The sequence below is a fragment of the Numida meleagris genome, chromosome 6, assembly GCF_002078875.1.
Source record: "Numida meleagris isolate 19003 breed g44 Domestic line chromosome 6, NumMel1.0, whole genome shotgun sequence".
NCBI classification, from domain to species: Eukaryota; Metazoa; Chordata; class Aves; order Galliformes; family Numididae; genus Numida; species Numida meleagris.
In genome coordinates, this window is record NC_034414.1 from 57089284 (window position 1) to 57113526 (window position 24243).

Consider the following 24243-nt stretch of genomic DNA (forward strand, 5'->3'; position numbering starts at 1 on the left):
TCTGCAAGTTAGCAGTATGGAGCAAGGGCCTGAATCCAGACTTCTGTCGGCCTAATTTTATATCTGTGGAAGCACAACATTAAATCCAATATTCAAATGCCTCGCCGCGATGGGTGCAGAGCAGAGTACATTCCAGGCTTTCATGTTGCCTGCTCCTCTCAGGAGGCCAATCCTCGCTGCATCTCCTGGTGGGACTGGATGCGTTCCTCTGAATGACCTGGACTAAGAGTAGGAGGGATTCTGGGGCAAAGGCTTTATTTTTCCCCTTTTTTCCTTCTCCATTTCATTATCCAGTTTGACAGTATCTGGGCTCCGCTTCCCCAGTCAGGAGCGCGGCTCTGTTTGTAAACAGTAATTGAGTTAAAAGATGTTTTGTGTCAGAGCTGAGCTGGTTTCTTTATTTGCTCGCCCTGCAGAAGGACGGGCTCCTGTAGGAAGGTGCTGTGCTGCCTCTGAGCACTGGGTCTCCACAAGGTCACGCAGCTCCTTATCACCACTGAAATTCATCTTCAATGAGCATTTATCATAATCAGCACCAGGTGCTGTGCTTTTATCAAACTTCCCATCCCCTAAAGGAGAATCAGACTTGAAGCTGATAGTGCTGTTTTGGAGTAAATGCTTCCATTCAGCCTTTCCAGTTAATTGAAATGGGATGGATTGCTTTCCTTTCTTCAGCTTTTCAAACCTATCTTGTTGCGCTCAGGAACTTGCAGTCCTTCAGAAGGATGTTCATCTGTGGCCAGCCACTGTATGTAGCTGACTTTCCTTGCAATACATGGCACTGCGGCTTTCAACAGGGCAGGAGGTCATGGCTTTAAGTTGTACCAGGGCAGGTTCAGGTTGGGTATTTGGAAAAATATATTTTCCAAAAGAGTGGTGATGCGCTGGCACAGCTGCCCAGGGAGTGGTGGGGTCACCATCCTTGGAGGTGTTTGAGAACCGTGGAGTTTTGGCACTGAGGGACATGGTGTCCCAGGTGGGCTAGGGTTGGACTTGAGGATCTCAGTGGTCTTTTCCAACCTGAATGTTTTTATGACTCTGTGTGTGACAACCCCATGTGCAGGACAAACGTGATGGCACTTCTTTGTGCCTTTTATCAAGCTTTGCTGCCATGCGGTGCTAATTCTTTACGTCTACCTTGCTAACAGCAGTACCTCTGACATTGCAGCCTCCTCTCTATGCCACTGTTTTCCAGGGCTTGGTCTCATTTCTCTAAAATATGCTAATATCTATAAAATTGAGAGAAATAATTCAGACTGAGGTTTTTTAGAGCTGCCTGAAAGATTTACAGGACCGGTTCCCATGCGCCTAATGGGACTTGTGTATCTAAACCCTGTGCAAGTCTCTCAAATCTCTGCCTTCTGCTGTTATGGAGTCATCAGTGATGGCCCAATAAATGAGGGGAATTGAGGTTTACAGTTGAAGGGTTGTCTCAGATTTACTGTTGGATACAAAAGAAAGTACAGTGTCTCTTCCTCAAAGCCATGGCGCTCAGAGTGGAAGTCTGAGCGTTTACAAGTAAATCTGTTATTCAGTGTGGGAATTAAATTAAATTATTCATCCTTTAAGAAATTTAGGAACGTCAGACTCTTCTTTCCTCGATAATTTCAGTAATGCGGTGGTAAAGTCACTTCAGACTTGTCATATGGCTACGGTTCAGTGACAACTTTTCTCTGTGTATTTGATGCTGTTGAATGTTTACATGAAATGATGCTCTCACAAATAGGTGTGTTCTGTGGACAGTAATTCACGTTGTTGGCTATAGAGAATAATCTTTCCATCACGAGATATTTTTATTCCTGGTTTGCAGACATTAGACATTTTTGCTTGCTGTTAAAGCTTGCCCTCTGTTTCCCTCTGCCACGGACACGCTGGTAGTTTATATTTGTAGACCTCTGAATTTGATGTAAAAATTTTCAATTTTATTTCTTCTGGTTGTCTGCAAGGATAAATGCCTGTGCAACATGGCCTTCCCAGGGATGCTTAGTTGGCCTTTCCTCAGTCATTCTCAGCATCTACAATCTATTGCTATAATTTGGGTTTCACTATGCTCACTATATGTAGCTGTTCACAGAATCTTGGAATGGCTTGGGCTGGAAGGGACCTCAAGGATCATCAAGTTCCAACCCCCCTCCCACAGGTAGGGTTGACAGCCACTAGATCAAGTGCTAGATCAGGTTGCCCAGCTGTTCCTATATCGTTCATACTTTCTATTAGGACTTCTACAAGTATGCAGGCTGAACTCAAAGTATCAATGCTATGTTTTGAAAGGTGTGTTTTTTTGGCTTTGTAAGCGTCCAGGTACAACCATCCATGCAAGAGCAGGAAGGCCTGCTGTGGTGCAGTTTGGTCTTTCTCTGATATTGCAATAGTCAGAAGATGCCTGACCTTGGCCAACATTTGCGAAACCTACCTGATGCTTGGATGAGAATCCATGATTGTAAACAAGAGTAAGAGGAGTTCATCTGATTGTGTTTTCTTGGTAATTAGGAGACTATCAGTGTTCCTTTAGATGATTCCCTTGCACTGATATTATTGATAGGGAAATATAAGCTACCCGAGTTATTACCTTTGATCAACGAGAGCTACTTAGGCTTATCCAACCTCTGACCCATTTCTTGCCATTTCCTCAGGTGTCATATTCTGCTGGAGGCTGGTTCTGAAGGGTTGGAGAAGACTTCTGGTGGTGATAATATAGACTACACCAACAGGGAGATGGTAGAAGTGACTATGCTTCTAACTGTTGCTTAAGTGAGATGGGATAAATGCTCGATAGAGGGGATTCTCTGTGTTGCTAGGTTAACAGTTTTGCTGGCTGCCTGGGAAGTTGGAGAACTGGAGTAAGACACGGTAGGGATCACCTCATCATTTGTGCAGGATAAATGGGGGGAAGAAGAGCTAGTATGTGTGGAGAGGACCTGAACCATCACCTCTGGGGCTTCCCAGGGGAGTGGATCTGAAATTAATCCTGCAAGTTGTCCTCATCTATCATATAAAAATCCTTTTTGTAGAAGGCGGTCATTCTCTTTGCTAACTCTTTAGAATGTGGTGGCAGAGCATCGCTGAGCTCCGTCGCTGGCTGTGTGGCTTTGTTCTGCAGCGAGCAGCGTCTTTGCAGGCCTGTGACCTGCCCTGAAGGCTGGGCAGCGCACAGCTTGCTGTGACAGATGCTTTCAGAGCAGGCTGAAGCTTTCCTCTGCCTGGGTGGCCTTTACGTGTCACCTGCTGCCTGCTCCACGCGGTGGCTAAGGGCCGCCAGGTACAGGTGCCAGCTGGCAGCACTCATCTCTGCTTCTTGTGTGCTTTCAATGTTCAGCTAGCAGTGCAGGTAAGAGGTGTCGCAGCTGCTGAGCTGCAGCTACACCCGCTGCCAGGCATCTGCATCCGTGCAGACTTTATGTAGATGCTCGGTAACAAAGCGTCAGCGCTCAGAGCTGGAGATGATGTGATGCACTTTCTGGTTTCAAAGGAAAATCAAATGTGTCTCTATTAAAGAATTTTCTGGGATACTGCAGGTAACATCTGCAGCAGATGTTTCACTATGTGATGCTTCCCATTCTGTCCCATGTCTAAACCAAATATTTATGACTTGAGATACATACCATTCCCACTGATTTCCTACAGAGTTCAGGTTGGCTGTTTGGCTATCCCCTTTTGTGAATGTGACAGAGCAAGGGTAGGGAGAACAGGAGAATGCCACGAGGCAGAAATACCAGAACCGCACTCTAGCTGCATCTGGGCTCCATGTGAAACCCTTTGCCTTGATACACCATAGAGGTAGCCAAGATGCTGCAGATAACTAAGCAAGAGGAGAGCTCCTGGGTCACTGCATTAGGTCACCTCCCAGCCCATGCTGCGACACGCTACAGTGCCATTCATACACAGATTGTGGTCTGCTTTAGCCCTTGCTGGGGTTTGTTTGCTTGGTTGGGAGGGAGAGCTGCCCTGCCAGTCCACTCCACCAGGCAGCTCCATAGCCCCTCTGATCTTACAGGCTGAAATCTTCCTCTAATTTCCAGTCTAAATAAGATCAAGACTCATACGCTCATGTGCACTACTGTCCTTTAGCTTCAGTTTCTCCCCCTAGGCATTACATCTACATATTTTTTTACAGAGAGCAGATCTATCCGCTTCCAGCCTTGTCTTGCTAAGGCCAGAGAATTGTTCTTTATGTGCTGTCTTGCCCCATCAATCCCTGCTACAAAGGACGATCCCACTTCTCAAAGAGTTATTGGATATCTGAAGCTGCTTTAATAAGAAGTCACTTAGCTTTTCTCTTGCATTATTCCCTGAACAAAGCCACTTTGGTCTGCAGAAAGTCTAGGGTTCGGCTCAATGTCAGAGTGACATCCAGTGGAAGCATGGCAGAGCATCTCTATAGCACACCCACCTGGCAAAACCTTGCTTGTCATTGCTTTAAATTTATTTTATTCTTGCTCCACTGAGCAGGGCAAAAACTTGCCAAAGTCAACATGTGATGAATGAAATGGCTCTCGTTGTAAGACCTGTCAATACACTTCAGCTTCCTTACAATAAAAGGGTGACTCCTTTGACGTCTGGGACTTGCACCTGTCCTCCTTCTGAAAGCAATACATTCTCGATATGCTGAAATGCCACTCTTAGGAAATCAACAGAGTTAATCTATTGGGAACACTAAGGTCTCAGGGCCAGCTGTTCAGCTTTTCTTAGTATCATAGCACCATTGATCTAAAGCAGCTCTGATGATACACACCGACTGCTCGTACCAGATAAAATCCCTTTTTTAGTTATTTTGTGCAAGGAGAATAGTGATTAAGGCTGATCTGGGGACAGAACAAAATGGATTATCATAATAACTGGAAAAGGGGAGGTCCCTATATTTTGGGTACATTTAATGTTCAATTTGAAGCAAGGAGAGGGGAAAAAAATGCAGGAGGTGCTCTTTTTGTTCTTTCTGCACGTAAAAGTAGGGAGTGGGCAAAATGGACCTTAATTGCTCTCTTCTGTGTGGTTTCCACGTTTCTTTCCCAACCGCCCACTCCCTTCTGTGAGCCATAGGCCTCAGTGTCCAGGACTCGGCCTCCTTCCCTTCTCCTCCTCCTGTAGGGTTTGGCCACTGGGATGTTTCACCCAACTGCTTCTGAAGACCCTTGGCGTTGGGTAGATGGTGGTTGCTGCTCTAACCCAGTGCTGAGCAGACCAAGGCGTTTCATTACTAACCCATTTATTGCAATGAGCTTTTCTCATCGTTTTAATTCTCCAAAGCACCAATTTAGCTTGTGGGTCCCGAGGAGCCTGCGGGATGCTGGGAGAGCCTTTGACCAGGAAGATTTCCCCCTCTCTCCCCAGTGTCTTCCAGGCAAACGAGAGAAGAGCTTAATTCATTTGAAGAAGCACCAAGTGTTTAAGGTAATTTGAGATCCTTTATCTGTCAGTATTCTTGACAGCAATCAAGAACAATGGAGAAATAAATAAATTAAAGTCCTGTAGCCATGGAAGCACACTTTAGATCAGATTTCTATTTGCATGCTTCATACATATACATAAAACATATTTCATGTACCAAGTTAAATAATGCACAATACTTAAACTATTCTTACTTTTTATCCTTTGGTTATTGTAATTACAAGTAATTTTGTGAAGGATTTTCTATTTTTAAGAAATCACACTTTTGTACTTGATCCAGCTAACAGGATTTTCTTACATTACTTCATAAAGAGACCATCTTTAAACTTCTAATGTTATTTCTTATTCATTAGTACATATGCCTGTAGGGTATGTTCATAAATGGGTTAAAGTTACAAAGTTATGCTTATAAAAGCTCATGGTAATTTGGAGTATCAGGAGGATTTATTAATTTTGAAATCTTAAAAGAGCAAAAGCTAAAATGAGATTGGATTAAGTATATTCTTGCATGCAGTTATTCTAAACACCCTTAAGGACCGCAGACTAACTTACAGAGGACATTATGCAAATATGAATATATCTCTAAGTGCCTCATAGGCTTGCTGATGTAATATTTTACATGGTTAGTTAAGTACATCAAGTAAAAGGTTTGACCTTGATATACTGTAAAAGGTACTTATCCCACAACACCCAATTGTTTTCGGTGCCATTGTGAAATATATCGCTCAAACGTGCAAACAATTTTGCGCATAAATCTCATTAAATGTAGCTCCGGCAGCCAAACAGCTGTCCACAATACCCGCTCTCTTTAGAAGACCAAAGAACCGCTTTATGATTTATCTTTATCAAAATGCTGTTTATATTTATCGACAGAACCAGGCTGTGCTTAAGTAGTGAGATGACAATTTCTTACCAGGACAAACAGAGTTTCTGGGCTTTATTACTGGCTCCTGTTCCCATTACATAGTTCGGTTGTTTTTTTTTTTTTTTAAGGGCATACAGAAGGTGGAAGACTACAATGCCCTAAAGTCAAACGATGTTTTGGGGAAGGAAAACAAGTTCTGGTTTTGATCTCAGCTCAGAATTTCTGCACATTCTTGGGTTTACTTTCCTCTTTGATTGTGTTGCAATAAGCCTGACTATAGGGACTTAAACATTCCATTTTCCTGTATCTTCCCTCCTCCTACCCCTACTCCATTCCATATATATATGTGTGTGTATGTTCCATTGAGGTGGTAATGAAACAGAATAGAAAAATGGATTGCTAAATATTGCGTTATCTTTTCTGTATGCGTATCTGAAGGGAAGATTGGCTGATGTGGCACCTGCAGATTACTTTAGGGTAAATCCTTGTTTGTTCTGTTTAGCATTTTTGTGGTTATCACTAACTGAACTGGAGGGAAAGACTCAGTGGATGGATGAAGTAGGCATGGGTTCCTTATATTAATCAGATGGAAAAATAGATATTCAGCCCTGCACACCAAGACATCAGCCCCCTTCTGAAGCCTGTATCGTATCAAGCAGTTCCTGCGGGGCTCAAGCAGTAAAGAGTCTAATCTCTCTCAAGTCCCTCCAAAGTGACCAAAGTGCTCCAAAAATATTTATGGCACTTTATGTTGGACTGCAAATACCCTACTGGGATTGCCTCTCTTATGTGGTAGTTTGGGAGTGATTGAGTAGTCAGGGGGTAGAACAAAAAGAGAATTAATAATGCGGTTTCATTGGGCTGATGTTGATTGTGTGGGATATTGCATCGAATCGTGCTTTCTCATTAGGTCCATCTTAGAAAAATGATGAATTAGCTGTGAAGTACTACTGAGAATGTATCATTAGCATTTGCCAGCTACCTGGGAAAACTTGACCTGCTGCATATGTCACAGACTGAAATATTATCCCAGAAAAAAGCCATGACTGCAGCTTTATGTGAGCAAGAGCTATTTCTGTGACTCTGCCTGCCATGCTATGGTTTTGCTCAGCGGAAAAAGCCGCTGGTTTTCTTGTGAGATGAGTGGGTGCTCCCACGTTCTGAGCAATTTTGTATAGTGTGATGCTGTTTCTGAAAACGACGTATTTTGTGGTAAAGCACGAGCTATCAGGTCCATTCGGTTTGGACCTCTCCTCTCAGGTTGGATATTAGGAAAATATTCTTCTCAGAAAGAGCAGTGATGGGTTGGCACAGGCTGCTCAGAGGAGTGGTGGTGGGGTCACCGTCCCTGGAGGTGTTTGAGAACTGTGGAGATGTGGCACTGAAGGGCATGGTCAGTGGGCATGGTGGGGGTGGGCTGGGGTTGGGCTTGAGGATCCTGGTGGTCTTTTTCAATCTTCATGACTCTGTGTCTCTGTGTGGAAGGCTATGTACCCGAAGAGGAATGGAGCTTGGAAGCAAGGTGAGGTTTGAGAAATTACATTGTTCTCTGAGCCTGTGCTTGTTTGCAAGGATCCTGTGAATGTGTTTCACCCACGTATTGCTCTTGTTTGGCTCGTGTCAGAAATGAACCCGCTTCCGTGCCACAAAGGTACTTCCAAGGATGCGTGTCAGTATGTCATACTGGTAACTCTGAATATCCATTTATTTCTGTGGCGTATCTAGCTGGAGTAAGTCTGTTTGCTAAAGGATAAAATAAGAAACTGTTTTTGGGAGGTTTACTGATTTCTTTTGCTTTCACGTGGAAAATAAAATTACTACAAAGGCTGCTCATACTAAATGGAGGTTCCACTGGGATTAGCGAGGATGCGGTGCCTGTGAGCAGAAGCTTCTGTCTCTGCGGGAGGAGATGTTTATAAGGAGAGGGACTGATCTTTAACAAAATCTGGTGCTTGAAGTAATATGCCACACACATCGTAATTTAGGACCTGATCCATGGAAGTGCAGTGTTTGGATAAGCGGTTGGGTGCCTTGTGAATTTACAAACACAGCTAAACAGATTAGGTTAGGTTGGTAACTCACTGGAAATGCTTGTTGGTTCCTTTTGGCATCTGTCTGCCACTTTGGTCTCCAAGAAACATGCCTGAATGTATCTTAATTCTGTGCGCTGTTTGTAAGAATTTATTTTCTTAAAATGAGTTAATTGAGTAGGTTCTTAGCTATGCATTTATTTAAATCCTAGTGAACTGCTGTGTACGAGAGCGCTGCGTTTATCCTTTTTATCTACTAAAACTTCACAATCAACAAAAAAGTCATTATTAATCTATTCATAATGCGTGCACGTACACAAAACCTGTATGGAAACCCATGCGATGTTCCACGTGTGCACAGAAAGCAGCAAGCGGTATTCCTGCATCCAGATCTGACTCATTTTAAATTCAGATAGGGGAAAAAAATATCAGCAGTGAGATAACGTATCACACTACTGAAGATGATAGCTTTTCTTTTTGATTTTTTTTTTTAATTCTTCCCAGTGCTGAATGTGTGCATGAGCAGTAAAACTCAAATGGAAGCACAGTATTGACCTCTTAAGATAAGAAAAAGTACAACGCATCTTTTTTGGGCCCTATAGACGTGTATTAAGTGTTTCTGTGTATATTCCCTTTAGAGATGATTGGAGAGGAGAAGATCTTTGGTTGAAAAGAAGTAAAAAGCTGCAGGGTGAATGACGTCTTCTGCATGTGCCACAGAGGCAGCAGAGCTCTATACAGGGACCAGGGTGGAAGGAGGAGTGAGTACGTAGTCATTGACCTACAGGGACGTGAAACACATCTCTGGAATCTCATGCTGACTGTCTAAGTAAGTTTCTTTTGAAATCTTATGGCTTCTCCTATTCTCTCTTTATATTGTAATTCTGAATTAGAGTTCACTTCTGGCACTGTGTGAGCTGTGGCACAGTGTGGTGTTGGTTCCAAATGGGCTTACTTGTGTTGGTGAAACAAAAGTTTGTTTGTATAAGATGCTTAGCAAATATTTTGTACAGATTGGAACATCGGGATGTTTCCTAGAAGTGAATGCTTAATACAAACTGCTACAGGTGCAGAAGGAAAAATAAAGCAAGAAAATCCCTGCTCACCTGCAAAATACCATGTTTTGGGAGAGCCAAGCCTACAGCAACCTGCCCCTTCCACCCATCCTATGCTGGAGATGCAACACCATGTCTCAGCCTTCTCGTCCTGCTGCTGTGATGCTCGTGTTGTGGGGGAGCAGCAGGGGAACCTGCTGATCCTTGCATCCCACCATCAGAAGGTTAACGTATGAATGAGTTGGCTGGCTTTCAGCTTTATTGAAATCATCGTGGTACCATAAAGCAAGGGCAGCCGCCTTGCCTTGCACCTGCTGAGGCTCTGTGCTCCGCGGTCTTTATGGAACGAGCACTGGGAATATATTAATAACAAATGATTCGATTGTGGAAGGAAAAGCCTTCTAACAATGATATATCTGCTCATGGCTGTGCTTCCAAGGAAATCGCTGATAAATCTTTTTGATAATTCAGATTTGGGGGCAGGGGGTTGTCAGTGATGATAATTGAAAATTGGGGAAAAATACTTTTGATCCTACAATTGCAGGATTTTGTTTATAGGGGTTTTTCGGGTGGTTTTTCTTTTTTCAAATTTTCAGTATTTCAACAAGTAGAAAAAAACATCTCTCTCTATAGAATGAAAAGCCTTTGACTCCTAGCTATTACATATCACTGTGGTTTGAAGGATTTTTTTTTTTAATGTTTTCCAGTTCGATTTTCTGGAATAAAATGGAAGTATGGTCATATATTTTGAAGGGAAAACACTGGTTTTAAACCAACAAAATAACTGGTTGGTTTGAAGAAAGTATTTTGCATTAATTTTTTTCATAGTTGCATCATCTTGCTGAGCAGTTTGGTTGATTACAGTTTGATTATCTTCCATGAGAGACGTGTTGCCTAAAAACATCCTCTTTCTCTGCTCATTTCTGCTGTTTCCTAGCTTGCTATGTCTTTGTCTCATCCATTAGATTTCTGTTAATACTTCCAATTTAGTCACATCTTCCAAATTTCATAAAGTGCAGCTTCTGCTGGGCAGAATGTGCTGCTCTGCAGCCAGCTCCTTTCCCTACCAAATCTTTCAGACCTCTCTTCCCGTGCCCTATTCCAGCACATTTCTTCTCTATATTCCATGTCCAGACTTCTCTTCAAAAGCCTTTGCTTCTCCTCCAAGCTTCTATCTGTGGCCAAAAATCTTGCAGCCTCCCTCTCCTCAAGGACACCCCACTGTGCTTGGGTTTAGCTTGTGATTGGAGTCCTGGGTTACCATTTCCAAGACCTAATTTCACCATCATGCACGGCAACAGTTTGGTGAGGCGTTGAGTTCATATAGATGAAGGCAGGTGTGGAGAGAAGCACTGTTAGGTGTGATTGCTATCCAACCTAGCTGAAGACAAGTAGCTGTGGTTTGGAAGCTGTGGACACGTTAGCAGTGGAGCTATGTCCAAGTCAATAAGCCCTAATGTAGCTCCACAGCTTCTGGACCAAACCTGGTTTATGCTGTGTTCAGCTTGAACCACAGGCAGAAATCATAGAATCATAGAATAGAATCATAGAATTGCTCAGGTTGGAAAAGACCTTCAAAATCATCAAGTCCAACCACAACCTAACCATACTGCCCTAACTCTAACAACCCACCGCTAAATCATGTCCCCGAGCACCACATCCAAACGGTTTTTAAACACATTCAGGGAAGGTGACTCAACCACCCCCCTGGGGAGCCTGTTCCAGTGCTTAACAACTCTTTCTGTAAAGAAGTTGTTCCTGATATCCAACCCAAACCTCCCCTGAAATAATATACATCAGCCTATGTATGCACAGTATAATTTTATTTGTCTTGAACCTGCCTCAAAGGCAATAGTAGTTGCTATTAAACTTTGACTTTGAAATTCCTTGTGCCTCCTGCCCATGCTGCTGGGAGCTTTTCTGGTGGGTTCTGCTGCAAAACAGGCAATCTGCTGAGTGCAGAAATACAATTATTGGCCTCTTTCTTGGATGAAAGCAAGCAAAAAATGGTGATTGCACCACAGCCTGGCTCTGGTGTTGGTGAGCACTGCAGGAGTGCTGCTGGATGTCTTGGGCTGATGGAAAGAATTGGGCAGGTGTAGGAGTGATACAGAAGTGCAGCCAGAATTTAATTTCATCCAGAACCATTCTGCACAAGCTGCACAAGCCTTCCTTAGCTAAACAAACACACTCAAAGACAAAGATTTCCCATTTTCCTAGAAAGACATGTGGTACTGACTGCCTGTGCATTCTCTCCTGGAGCCTTAACAAACAGCCTATGCATTTGCATTTTCTCCAGTAGTCTCAGCAGTAAACTTCCTTCCAAAAAAGAGGGGAAAAAAGGAAATCTCATGTTCCCTGAATGCAGAGTGAAATTACACATTCTCTCTCTGTCTCGTACATGCAGATACACAATTTAGTACTTTACATCTTCAAAGCGCTGTTCAAATAGGGACTAAGTCGTGTTTGTAAACACTCGCTTTGGGAGACAAGTTCAAATGGGGCTTAAGTCCCCAGTGAAATGTTGCTGGTCTCAGTCAAGCTCCTAGTGGACATTTGCCACAAAAGCACAGCACTGTTTGCTTGTATCGATAACAATTAGTATTATAACTGTGTTACAGCACAGCCCCCATCAAAGACACATTGTGCAGTGCGCTGGGCATGCACAAAATCAAAGACTTGCCCTGCCTCAAGATGTGAGCAGAAAGAAAAGGGGGAAAAAAAAAAAAAAAAAAAGACAGGAGAAATGATCTGTTCTGTTCTGCAGAGGAGAAATCAAGAGCTGCAGTCCTCAAATATAGTTAAACTGAAGCTTACTGCTGTCCTGATTTGTTACCAATTTTGCTAAATCCAAGGTTAAATTACCAAATGGTGTGACCGTGGTCACAGGGGGAGTCTATGTCAAACCCAGGAGCAGAGCCTGGCTCTCACAAGCCCATAGAAACTGTGTTAACTGGAAGGTTACTCTTCTTCTCCAAATGGAGTTTAATGAACATAACACACTTCAATAGGTGTATTCATAAGAAGTTACCCATTATGGATGTAATGCATGAGTTTTTCTCTCTTGGAAATAGGTTGCTCTTACTGGCCATTTCCTGGTCAGGTTTTGATGAGTCTCTTTCAGGCACAGTTCCCATTGAAACAGGTTTTCCTGAATGAGGACTTAAGGAACAAATGAATAAAGACCTCTATAATTGCTCTATAATGATTAAATGGTTCCCATGAGCAAGGCAGTTCAGAAAGACGTGCTTTCACTTAGCAACGTTTGCGCTGCCAAAATGAAATGGCCACATCTACCGCAGGCAGAACTTAATTCAGGATCGTTGCTGCTGTTGTTGTGTCAGAGCAGAGGTGGGGGCAGGGTCAGACCAGGAGAATGGTAGACCCTATAGAAACACATTGAATATGGCAGCCCAAGTCCACACCATCTTGAGGCTCTCAGGCTGCTCCCCTGGGTGCTGATGTGCCCATTTGGAGCAGTTTCTTGACTCTGCCTTATCTCTGCCACGTTTGTTCTCATTTGAAATGATACTTGGGCACAGGTGTCAGTGATGCAGTTCGAAGGCAGTGGTTCTACAGAAGGAGAGAAGATGGATATATCGACTTTCTTTTGAGGTGAGGTAGAATCATAGAATCGTTAAGGTTGGAAAAGACTGCTAAGATCACCTAGTCCAGCTGTAATGAGGTACAAACCAGACCTGCAGGAGTGACTAGTTCTTCACGTTCCATAAAGCTAGCCTAGAACAGATGTCTTATTTCCCTTTCTCAGATTTTAATTTTTTTTAACGTACATTAGAGCTTAAGAGAAGGGACAAGGTTTGTAATGAGCTCTTCAGTAATGAAAATGGAAGAGCCTAAAGGAATGATCAAAAAGCCCACCTGAGAAAGCTTTTGCCTTTGGGCCTGTGGATGCTGGATCTAGTCCCTGGAGTGCTCTGGGATGTTAATGGGAACAGGAGGTTGGTGATGGACTGTTACGAAGCAGCAAGGAGATGCTGTGGGAACAGAACTCCATTTCTCAGGGTGTCTGAGAGCAGCTTTGTGGAGCATCATTCCATAGATTTCTGAGGCCGTTTGGTGGAAGGCTGGGGGCTCCCTACCTGATTTGGAAATACTCAGTCCCCAGGTGGGTACGCAGACCGGGTCAGCATCACCCAGTGAATGCTTGCACTCCTAAATGTGGGATGGCAGCCCTCGAAGTGGAGCCATCTTGGGAGATTTGCGTTGAACCGGTGGTTGCCAAACAATAGTGTTGAATCTATTGAAAATGAAGAGCTCATAAAAATAAGCTGTGCCTTGTCAGCTGTAAAGAGAGAAGAGCGTGTTGTTCCTCAGGGCCATATTCTAATCTCAGATGCACAGTGTGCATTACCATATAGCTTAAAAAAGCAGATATTTCCAAGATATCATGCAAAGTTGTGTGCAAACAGCTCAGAGAATCCAGTATCCTTCAGGAGATTTTCATGCACTCAGATATACCCAGCAATGGCATAGACTTCTGATAGGTGGTCTGCGGTTCTGTGGCAAAAGGGTAAAAAGGAGGATGGGAGAGCCAAAGAGAAATGTTAGGCACAGGAGCAGGATACAACTGAGTTGGAGCTGGACACTTCAGACACATTTCACTTTGCTGGAACATAAGGCTGGAGGGTGTAACGAGTCCTGCACTGATACCTTTCAGAGCCAGGAAGGAAAGATAACACATTTTGAGAAGCTATGTTGTTTATTTGATTTGGGTTGCTTTTTTTGAGGGTAGTTGTTCTCATTGTTCCTCTTTGCTTGCAACAGGAACAAATAATCTGGGCCAGTCAAGCCAGAAGTAATAGGTGTCAACTGCTGACTGGTGTCTGACCTCAGCCTGGCTGCTGGGAAGCACCTGCCAGCATCACAAAAACCTATCCTGACAGCAAGCAGTGGTGAGGAATCACAGAAACATGGGGCCAGAAGGGATCTCAGGTCATATAAGGCAATGAACAGGTGTCTTTTCTGTCTCTCCAGGCTGAATATCAAAGCTTTCATATGTCCAGCAGTCCCAAGAGACATACCTCGTGCCCACGGGAGCTTGGAAGGTGTGGGTTTCAAGAGCAGTGGATGGCAATGGTGCCCCACAGAGGCCTGCTGCAGGATGGAGCTGCATCAGTCCATTCTAACCCCTATGATTCTGTGATCTACTGCTAACAACTGGGCTTGCAATGGGTAGTAAGTGTGCAGCTAGCTGAGGGTGCTTGTGATCATATGAGTGTTGCTTGGGATGTTCAGGTTGGATATTAGGAAACATTTCTTCTCAGAAAGAGCAGTAATACGTTGGCACAGGCTGCCCAGGGAGTGGTGGGGTCACCGTCCCTGCAGGTGTTCCAGAACCATGGAGAAGTGGCACTGAGGGACGTGGTCAGTGGGCATGGTGGGGGTGGGCTGGGGTTGGGCTTGGGGATCTTAGTGGTCTTTTCCTATCTTAATGATTCTATGATTCTAGGCAAACATTAGCAAAATGTTGCATGGAACTGTATAAAGTGTGAGATATCTTACCCTACGCTCAAGCACAGCATGCCTTCTTGTTGGGAAAAAAAATGCTGTTGCAGATCTACCTCCTGTTGCCACACAGACTGAGAATCACAGAATTATTAAGGTTGGAGGAGACCACTCAGATCTTCTGCTCCAACCATCAACCCATCACCACCATGCCCACTAACCACGTCACTCAAACTTCTCCCTCATCTGCAAGGTTAACCGGCATAGCTCAGCTTCTCAAACACTGGCTGAGCCACAGAGCATCTTAAGGAGACCTCTGTGGTTCTGCTCTGCTAGGCCCTGACCCAGCAGAGTGCTGGGAGCAGAGTTAGAAGCCCATTACTTGCAGTGCCATCCCTCGTGCCCTTAGGCTTGCTCGCATCTGGAACTCATCTCTGGAGCTGCATCCCAGCCACCTCCCAGCACCAAGAGCCCAAGGCTGGGGTGGCTCAGGATATGGGGCTCAGCAGATGAGAAGGGAACACCCCAAAGGAGCCGTGCAGACATTTGCAGCCTCTCTGGCAGCACAGGAGGCACGTGTGGGGAGTGGGGGCAGAATGAAAGTGGTGGAACAACAAGCTATTGTGGGCATCTGAGAACACATTGCAAGAAAAAAGGACTGAGAATTCTGAAGCAGCACTTGAGTGGGTTTTTTTTTTCATAATTTTTGTTCTGCTGCTCTTTGATGTATCACCTTTCTTATTGATTTTCTTTTCTTTGCACTGAAAATACGCATTATCTTCCAGTCCCTCTTCAGTGAAGTAAATCTAAAATGAAAACAAACCACACATTTGGCCAACCCTGCCTTAAAATTACACATCAAGAATGTTTCCAGTGACAAATACTTTCAAGGCAAACAAACTGAAGAGAAATTAAAAAATCTCTGTGGGGCATAAATATGTAATTACACTCACACAGGGAGCATTTTATCAGGTAAACCATCCTACTTTGTTAATTGAAATGCTGCAGCACAAGGTTTTTTGACAAAGGGGCTGAATATGTATGTGTATTTCTCACTGCTGCTGCTCCATTTCTCTCTCCCCTTTCCCTCTGTGCTCCAGTGATGGGGTAGTGATCGCTCCTGGTTTCTTTGTTTGAATATCCTCATTTCTACCACCTCCACTTTATCCTGGCAGGGAAAGTTTTCCTTTCGCTGGAGGCACAGGTAGGTGGTTTTGTGTGTGTGTGTGTGTGGTTTTTTTTCTGTTGCTGTTGATTTAAAACAAAACAAACCCCAGAAAATGAGTCTTAGATAAAACTCTCCAGAAAAAAAAAAAATAAAAACTCAAGAATTGAAAATTAAAAAAAAAGAAAGAAAGAAAGCAGAAGGAATGGAAGGAATCCAGGAAGGAGGCGCAGCACTGCTTATGTCATCCCACTGAGGTTGTCTTACTGGGGGATAATGGGAGCAAGACTGAAGTTTGGGATCAAAGAGATTTGAGGTCCACATACCGAGTCTTTGTTAAAGAAGCTTTTGTCAGTATTTAGTGGGTATAGGCAACGCTCGGTGAAATATTTACGGGGTGATCCCTTCCAAGAAGCGTGGTTGCTGGTGGGCTATTTAATTGTCCAAACACACTCTGCATTGCCAGCTGCGGTTTTGCTCACCCATCTGTGATGCCTCTGCCCAGCCACCTCTACTGCCCTGAGAAGGAAGGGGGACAATTCCTCCCCAGGAAAGAGAGGCACAAGGTTTTCCCATACACCCCCAACTCAGCAGTGTCCCCAACCGGGCGGTGAGGAGAGGCCATGCCAAGCCTTCCTATCAACGTGCCGGCATCTTGTCCAGGTTTCTCGTCTTCCTGAAGACCAGTGGAGAACAATATGTTGTTGTTACTCTCTTCTTTCATGGCTCATTGCCTCGTCTGATCTTTCTGTTGCATTTTCTCTCCTAATAGGCGGTACAGAAGGCATTCCAGTTTCACAGCCTTTGGCCAACATCGTGTAGGGAAACTCAGAGAGGTTTCAATGTTTTTGTTAATGCACCTGAGTTTGAATGTTCCATATTTCCCCTTCTGGTTCATTCTCATCTCTGCTTTTCTCCATAGACCCTTCCCTTTCACAGTCCTGTTTGCAGTGTCCCATTTAGTATAATCTGGACTCTATTTTCAGTCTTTTTGTCTAGGCTCTGCTGTTTATTTTGAACAGAAGAGCAATAGAAGAACTGAGGTTTCCAGAGGAGGGCTTTACCATGCCACGCATCTCTCCAGGTAAGTCACTTAGACTGTCAAATACACATAGATGTGTAACCCTTTTGAAAAATGGTCAAAATACATCTGTGTAATCTCTTATCCTCTCTCTGTCTTTCATCTGCTTTTACGATGTTGACAACAGCAGCGTGTCCTCTCACAGAAGTGCTGTGAGTGAATAACTATGGACTGTGAGTTATTCAGAAACTAAATCATGATGGCTAAAGACTGAGAAATTGCCTGATGACATGGCTTTCTGCTCTTAGGGCCAGAGAACATAACAATTCCACGTGATTTAAGTGCATCTGTGGTTAAGACACATGAGGAAAAAGGTTGAAAAATGAGCCAAGAGCAAAGGAGTCCTATTAAGCTGTAACACTGGAAATAGGAAGGAATTCAAGCTGAGCTCCACCTTTGTGCCTAAATATAATATTGCAGGCTCTCAGAATCAGAGACCTGGCATGGGGAGATTTTGTGTAGGTACTGCCTGCCCTGTGGAGCTGAAAATCTTGGCACAGGAGCAGAGAGGGTCCTAGAGAGGTGGAAACAAGTTTGGCTAGCGTGGTTGACATCAACTACAGTGGCCCAACAGTCTGAGAGCTGTCAATCAACTTGGACTTCAGAGCATGGAGGAGAGATTTGGAATGGTGGCAAAGTATGGGATGCATACCAAGAATGTCCTCACAGGCATGAGGCAGCTTGGAAGAAAGTGTGGAACAGGAAGGCACCAAGCTGGGAGTCAGGGCTGCCAAGGGTTTATTAATTGTTGAAAGTGACTGAAGGATGCTAGGTTGTGTTGGGCTATGTTCTGTGTTTAGTCTTTCTCTGGTTTTGCTGCGAAAACTGTTTTGTTCTACATAAATATCTAAGTATTGCTTCTGAGCTGCCAAAATAATACATGTAGGCAGGAGCCATTTTCTCTCTGACTCTGAATATTGAATAATTTTACGCAAGGAGCATCACGTTCTGTGTGGGTCGCTAGGGCGATGTAACAGAAAATGTTAACCACTAGCACATCCTTTTGTTTTGAATTGAGGAAAGCCTCCCTGTTTCTTCTCTATCCAACATAAGACTCCCAGCAGTGCTGTTCAGGACCTGGGTGGGCAGGTGAATGCTCAGCAGCTGAAATTCAGATACTGCAAAGACTTTTCTAGTGGAAATGGGAGCATCTGGAGAATTTTGTTATCACAAGGGTTAAGCACTGGCTTGACAGAGTCTGCTTGTGGTTCTGGATTTTGGTACACCAGGTATTTTATCCTTGGCCTGGTTTCATTAGGCAAATATTTATATCAGTGGAATCACAGAATCACTATGGTTGGGAAAGACCTCCAAGATTCCCAGCCCACCATGCCCAATGACCGTGTCCCTCAGTGCCACATCCCCACGGCTCTTGAGCACCTCCAGGGATGGTGACCCCACCACTCCCTGGGCAGCCTGTGCCAGTGCATCACTACTCCTTCAGAGAGTAAACGTTTCCTAAAATCCAACCTGAATGCAATAATTCCCTCTTGGACTCTTTGGTGTCCTTGGCTGGCGTGCATCCCTTCTGAGTCACATTCACAGGAGGACTCGCCCATCTTTTCCCCTTCCCTTTCTTTGTGTTTTGAGCTGTGTGGTGGATGTTTGCTTAGTAAACAGTGTTTGAAGTCAGTTGTCTCCAGGTATCTGTGTTGACTGAAACCACTGTACTGTGGCAGAGAGTGCAAACAGAGCAGCTTAGTAGATTCTGTTATGGTTCATGTGAAGCCCTCAAACATGTCTCATGAGGATTTCCTTAGTGACAGATCAGTATATGCTTGAAGGAGTTTGACACTGCGTGATTGTTTCTTTTTTAATCACCATTATTTTCCTAAAATACAAGACTGGCTTATTTGAATGTACAAAACACAAGTAAAGAATCTTGCACCAATTAGGCTGGAAAGCTTGTTATTCAGATATTCAGCTCTAATTCTCCACCTTGTGTTTTCCCAGGAACATCCTCCTTGGACATTTCAGCATGTCCTAGACAATTGCAGAGCAGACTTCAGGCAACCACAGCACTCAGCACTGAACTGCGAGGGCTGGGAATGCAGTGACAAACATTTATTGAAGAGAGGAAATACGGTTCTGTGGTTTACTTTATTATTTACCAAATGACTTGTGTTCATGCTGAAAATTGGTATACTAGCTTCAGCCTATGGTATTGCCCTGACAGTATCAGACAGAAATTTCCACTGGTTTTGGGTGACACTTTTATTCTTGGATTGTGGTTTTGTACAACAAAACTAGTGTAATCTCAGATTTTCTACTTGGACATTTTGCTCTTTCTAATGGGTGAACCTGCATCTGTTTCAGAGCCTGCGTTCTCTTTCTTATAATGTTAATTAAGGGGCTCAGTCTGGTTTTGCTGGGAGCTGTAGGTTCTGGTAGCTGCTGGTTGATAGGAACATTCAATTAATCCAGATTCTGGTGCCAACTACAAGTTTCCCAGTCTGTGGCCATAACAAAATCCCTCCATGATTTTTGCAAACCAAATGATGAGAGCAGGCAAGTGTTTGCCAAACTCAGCCTCAGTCTGTGGTGCAGTTGTAGCTGGATGAGGTGCTGAAGTGCCAGTTGGACCCTGTTATTTCCTGGTAAGGCTGCCCTATCTCTTTTGAAGAATTACTGAAACTCCTCAGAAAAGGGGAAAATAAATTTTGCACCTCTTTTTTGAAAGACTGAAGTTCCTTCCATAGGACATTGAGGTAGCTCAAGGAGATTTTTATAGCTGTTTTGTTTGCATTTGTCATCAAAACACGCCTCTCGAGTATCTTGTTCTTTACTCCTTTGGGAGTACGCTCCAGTTTGGAAGCAGATGGAGGCAGCAAAAAGATGGGTGGTGCAGCAGGCTGTCTAGCACAGTTCCTCTTAACAGGGCTCCACGGACAAGGTCACAGACTGGGTAATGGTCAGAAAGAGGGAGTGATGCCATACAAATCATAGATGAACCTGGGTTGGAATGGACCTGTAAGAACATCGAGTCCAACTCCTGGCTCCGCACAGGAGCAACTGAGTATCAGGCCATAGACCAAAATGTATGAGGAATAGTTGCAGCAGTTGGGGAGAAGGAGGAAAAAGCCACTTGTATGAGCACAGCACTGGACTGGTTGGATAAAAAACCTCATTTCTTGGGTAGAAGTCCAGAGAGAGACGGGAAAATTTCCAGGCTGTTTGCTGGCCTGCATTGTCCAACACCTGTTTTTCACTGAATCATCACATCTGCCTTAAACTATCCTCACATCTTTTCCTGAGCCTGACTTGCTTTGGGAATAAACAGCAGTGATTCTTCATTGCCTTTGTTCATTTAATTTGAACGTGCTGGCACCACTTTTGCCTGCGTAAGCATTTGCAAAGCTTTCCTGGTATAAGTTAACTCCTGTTCAATGATTTGTGGGCAGGTATTCGTAGAGAACTTTGCTGAAAGGCCAGGCAGCAGTCTGCATCCAGGAGAATAACCTTTGTAGCAGTGTTACTCTCAAAAAAGGCTTCAGGCTTTGATGCATCCGTCTGATGGACTTTGCCTCTCATGACACTCAACTGCCCCACAGAAACCTTGGCTGTAATCTGATGTTCTCTAAATGGAATTGGAGGAGAACAGAATGCATAGCATGAGAGTGGGCCTGAAGGATGCTGGAGGGCTCAGTGTTCAGCTCTGGCATAGCTCAGTGTCTTCAGCCTCATTAGATGAGTTGTACAACCCAAGAAAGTTGGCGAATCTGCTAAACAAGAATTATGCTATCTTTTTGACAGATTGTGTTTTTTTTCTCGGTGATGCAGATAGTAGTTTTGAAGGGAAAACTGATCCCCAATTCCCCTTCATATTCACATCCAGCTTCCCTTTAAAACCTCCCCATTTTCTTGGCCCTGCAGTGTCCGTCAGAGTGCTGCTTCAGGACGTTGGTGCTTGGGAGCTGCAACTTCAGCCCTGAAACTACTTGGCTTCTTTTGATATATCCTCATGCTGATGCCAGTTTTCTGTCTGAATAGGCTTCCTTGCCTTGCTGTGCTTACTGCCATGCCATATTTCTACAGGGAAAGCTGAACGTTTTTCCATCTTCTCTTGGAAGACTGAAATTCCCATCTCCCCTACCCACTCTTCCCTGTACTTGCTCACATGGAAGGATCCTTCCTGAACAAGGCATGCTTCTCTACCATGGCCCTGGAGAGGGTCAGTGATGCTTCCCCAGCTCTCTTGGCTACATCTGCCATGACACAGGACTGCGCTTCAGCAAAAGGAATTTGTATCTTCCCACGTTTCTCCCTTCAGCACCTTTGAAGAAGTACCTTTCTACCTCTGTCTCCACTCAGATAGATGATTCTTGCTTCATTTCACTTGGGCTCCTTACCCACAGTCGTTCTGTAGGGCTGGTTAATGCGGTGTGTCAGTGTAAAGAAGTGCCCCGTGCGTGGCCATCTCTACAAGGACTTGCCTGCCTGAGCTCTGCAATTATGTGATTTTAATTGGCTTTTAATTTGGGGAGATTATTTCATATACTTAAATGAAAACCACAGAGGTGTTGTTAATACGGAGGTTAGAAATTGCAAAAAAAAGAATGATAAGTGACTGAATTACTTCTGGGCTCATACAGGAAAATTCACATTTACTTTCCCATGTATTTAATGTGAAATATACCAGAAAGTCCATAATTAGAAAATTATAAGGATTTAAAACCTATATTGCAAAAATACATTTCTGTGGCTCTGGAGGTTGCAAACATGCTTTCCATGTAGAGCTGTATGTTGCATTTATGCTGATTTAATCATTCATTAAACATTAGTAAGAGGCCAATTATGCTGTTCAAGAATAAGATGTTTTACGAGAAAATGACAAAAAGATACATGTAATCATTGAAATGCCAGTTTACAATCAGATAGGATGGGAAATAATCCCTTTAGCAAGCTTAAGCTTTTACATATTAATGGCAACATTGGGGAGAGTGGAAAGAGGGCTTTAACAGCCTTGCGGCCTTCTGGTCCTAATCAGAAAGTGAGTGCTTGCAGTGCTCCGGACAAAAATATAATGAACTCTTTTACTCTGTGGCAGAGACCACGTGACGTGCTTTTTAATTGTCCTTGCTGCGGCTTGAAGTGCACTTCTGCAGATAGACCTGTAAATATAGGTTCGAATCTCACTGTGACTCTTGCAAGAGGTGAGATGTCCTGGGGAGGGAAGGGAATAGAGGTCCACTGGGACACCTCCACACTTGCATTTCTGAAGTTCCATGTCAATCACTTTGTAGAAAAGAGAAGCGCACAGAGGGAGGACATACCTGTAAAATCATGATTGCTGTGGAAGCAGGGTGACAGGAGCTCATATTACCGTCTCTCTTCTAAGACTTGGGGACCCCCAATTAAACTCTTAGGTGACAGGTTCAAAATAAACAGAAGGAAGGGGTTCTTCAGACACAGTGCTGTTAAGTGGTGGAACTCCTTACTGCAGGATCTGATGGATACTACGAGCTTGCATAGGTTCTAAACGCAAAGAGATAAATTCATGGGGGAAAAAAAAAAAAAAACTTTTGAGGTCTATTAAGCACAAAGTTCCTCTTGCTTCAAAGTTTCTCAGCTGCAAATTTTTTATTCATTGGGAAAACGTGTTATGTGCGTGCTAGTCTGGTTCAGGCTGCCCAGGGAGTGGTGGGGTCACCATCCCTGGAGGTGTTCCAGAACCATGGAGGTGTGGCACTGAAGGACATGGGCAGTGAGGATGGTGGGGATGGGATGAGGTTGGACATGGGCATCTTGGAGATCTTTTCCAACCTTAATGACTGTTATTCATAAGCTCATCCTCAGCCATTTGCTTTCTTCAGCTAATGGGGGAAGAGAATGCAACTAATGGACCTTTGAGCTGAACCATCATGGTTGTACTTATGTTTTCATATCTGTGCACATTCGTACGTTCATCAGCAAAAGACATTTTTTAAATCTCATTTTGTGACATCGCACAGATTCCTGTGAGAAAAATATTCACCATTGTTTCTCCCATATTTATCGTGCATCAGAAACCTAAAGAAGATGACATCCAGCAAACCATGGTCTGCGCATGGAGCAAGACTTCTTTGGTGTGCATGAAAAGGCTACTTCAAGGCCAAGGAGCTGCAGAGGTAAGCTCAAAAATGAAGAATACAGGAGATGACTAATTACAGTTGCTAGTTTTGATGTTCACATGATTTCTACTCCAAAGCGACTCACCTCTGAGCCCCTCTGGGTGCTTTGTGTCTTGAAATATTGCAGTTGCCAGGATTGCTCAAACCCTGGAGAAAATCTGTCTTCCTCTCTGAGTGCATCAAGGCTGAGTAGGGTTGGGCAAAGAAAATCCACCGTGATCTGAACGAATACTCTGTCTTTATGAAAAAATCGCAGCCAGGAAGCCCAAAATGTTGAGGACTTGTTTGCAATGAAGGAGATGGTTCGAGAAGTCCTGGGGCGAGATCACAAAAAATAGGGAAGCCCTGAATGAGCTGCGGGTGGGTTCCAGATAAACCAGCAAAATATCACTCCAGCTTCCCAGGGCCAAGCGTTGATGTTCTCTGACCGCCTTGCCGACTTGTACATCTGGCCACCCAAACGTTCAGCCCTCTTTTCCCAAATCCAGTTGGTCAGCTGTGCCCGTTGCCATGCCGGCCTCTGGGCAACGGACCCGAGTGGTGCTGTTGAGAGGGAGAAAAATGTATTCCAGCGATAGTATTGAAGGGTTACCGCTGCCAAACACACTGTGTCTGTGGAAACACCTGTTGAGTAGCTGTTGCAGTGGGCAGAGCAAGATGAAGAAAGACAGCTGTAAAGGTGCCAGCAGCAGTAGGAAGCTCTACCAAGACTGCTTTGTGCCAGTTTAGAGATGTGCCAAATTATTTGGCTGCATTTCAAATATCTGGGTGTCCACTACATTTGCCAGCTCGTACTCCCAGGGAATATTTCAGCATTAACACCACTACTGCCATGCTCCCGCCGCACTTCCACTTTAATTTCAGTCTTTATGTTTCTGGGTTGGTTTTGTGTTTTTTGTGTGTTTTTTTTTAATTATTATTTCTAGCTCCTTTCCACATCTGTGGCATGCAAAGGAAAGCCCAGTATTAGAGTGCAGAGCCCGAAATAACGGCTGGGATCTACAGCTGGTAGGAAGACAAAGCATCGCTGTAAAGTTTTTTTGGCCACTGGTTTGTGAGATGTGCTGGCTTATTTTTTTTTCCTCT

At 44.0% G+C, this 24243-nt stretch overlaps 1 long non-coding RNA gene across 1 annotated transcript in view; it reads left to right on the forward strand.

Annotated features, from left to right (window-relative positions):
* Positions 1-24243, forward strand: part of LOC110401171 — a 122895-nt gene that overhangs the window by 19487 nt on the left and 79165 nt on the right. The window contains exons 2-4 of the long non-coding RNA XR_002440298.1: positions 8919-9109; positions 16953-17050; positions 23053-23154. This is a non-coding gene — a long non-coding RNA (uncharacterized LOC110401171). The remainder of the gene's footprint in view (positions 1-8918; positions 9110-16952; positions 17051-23052; positions 23155-24243) is intronic.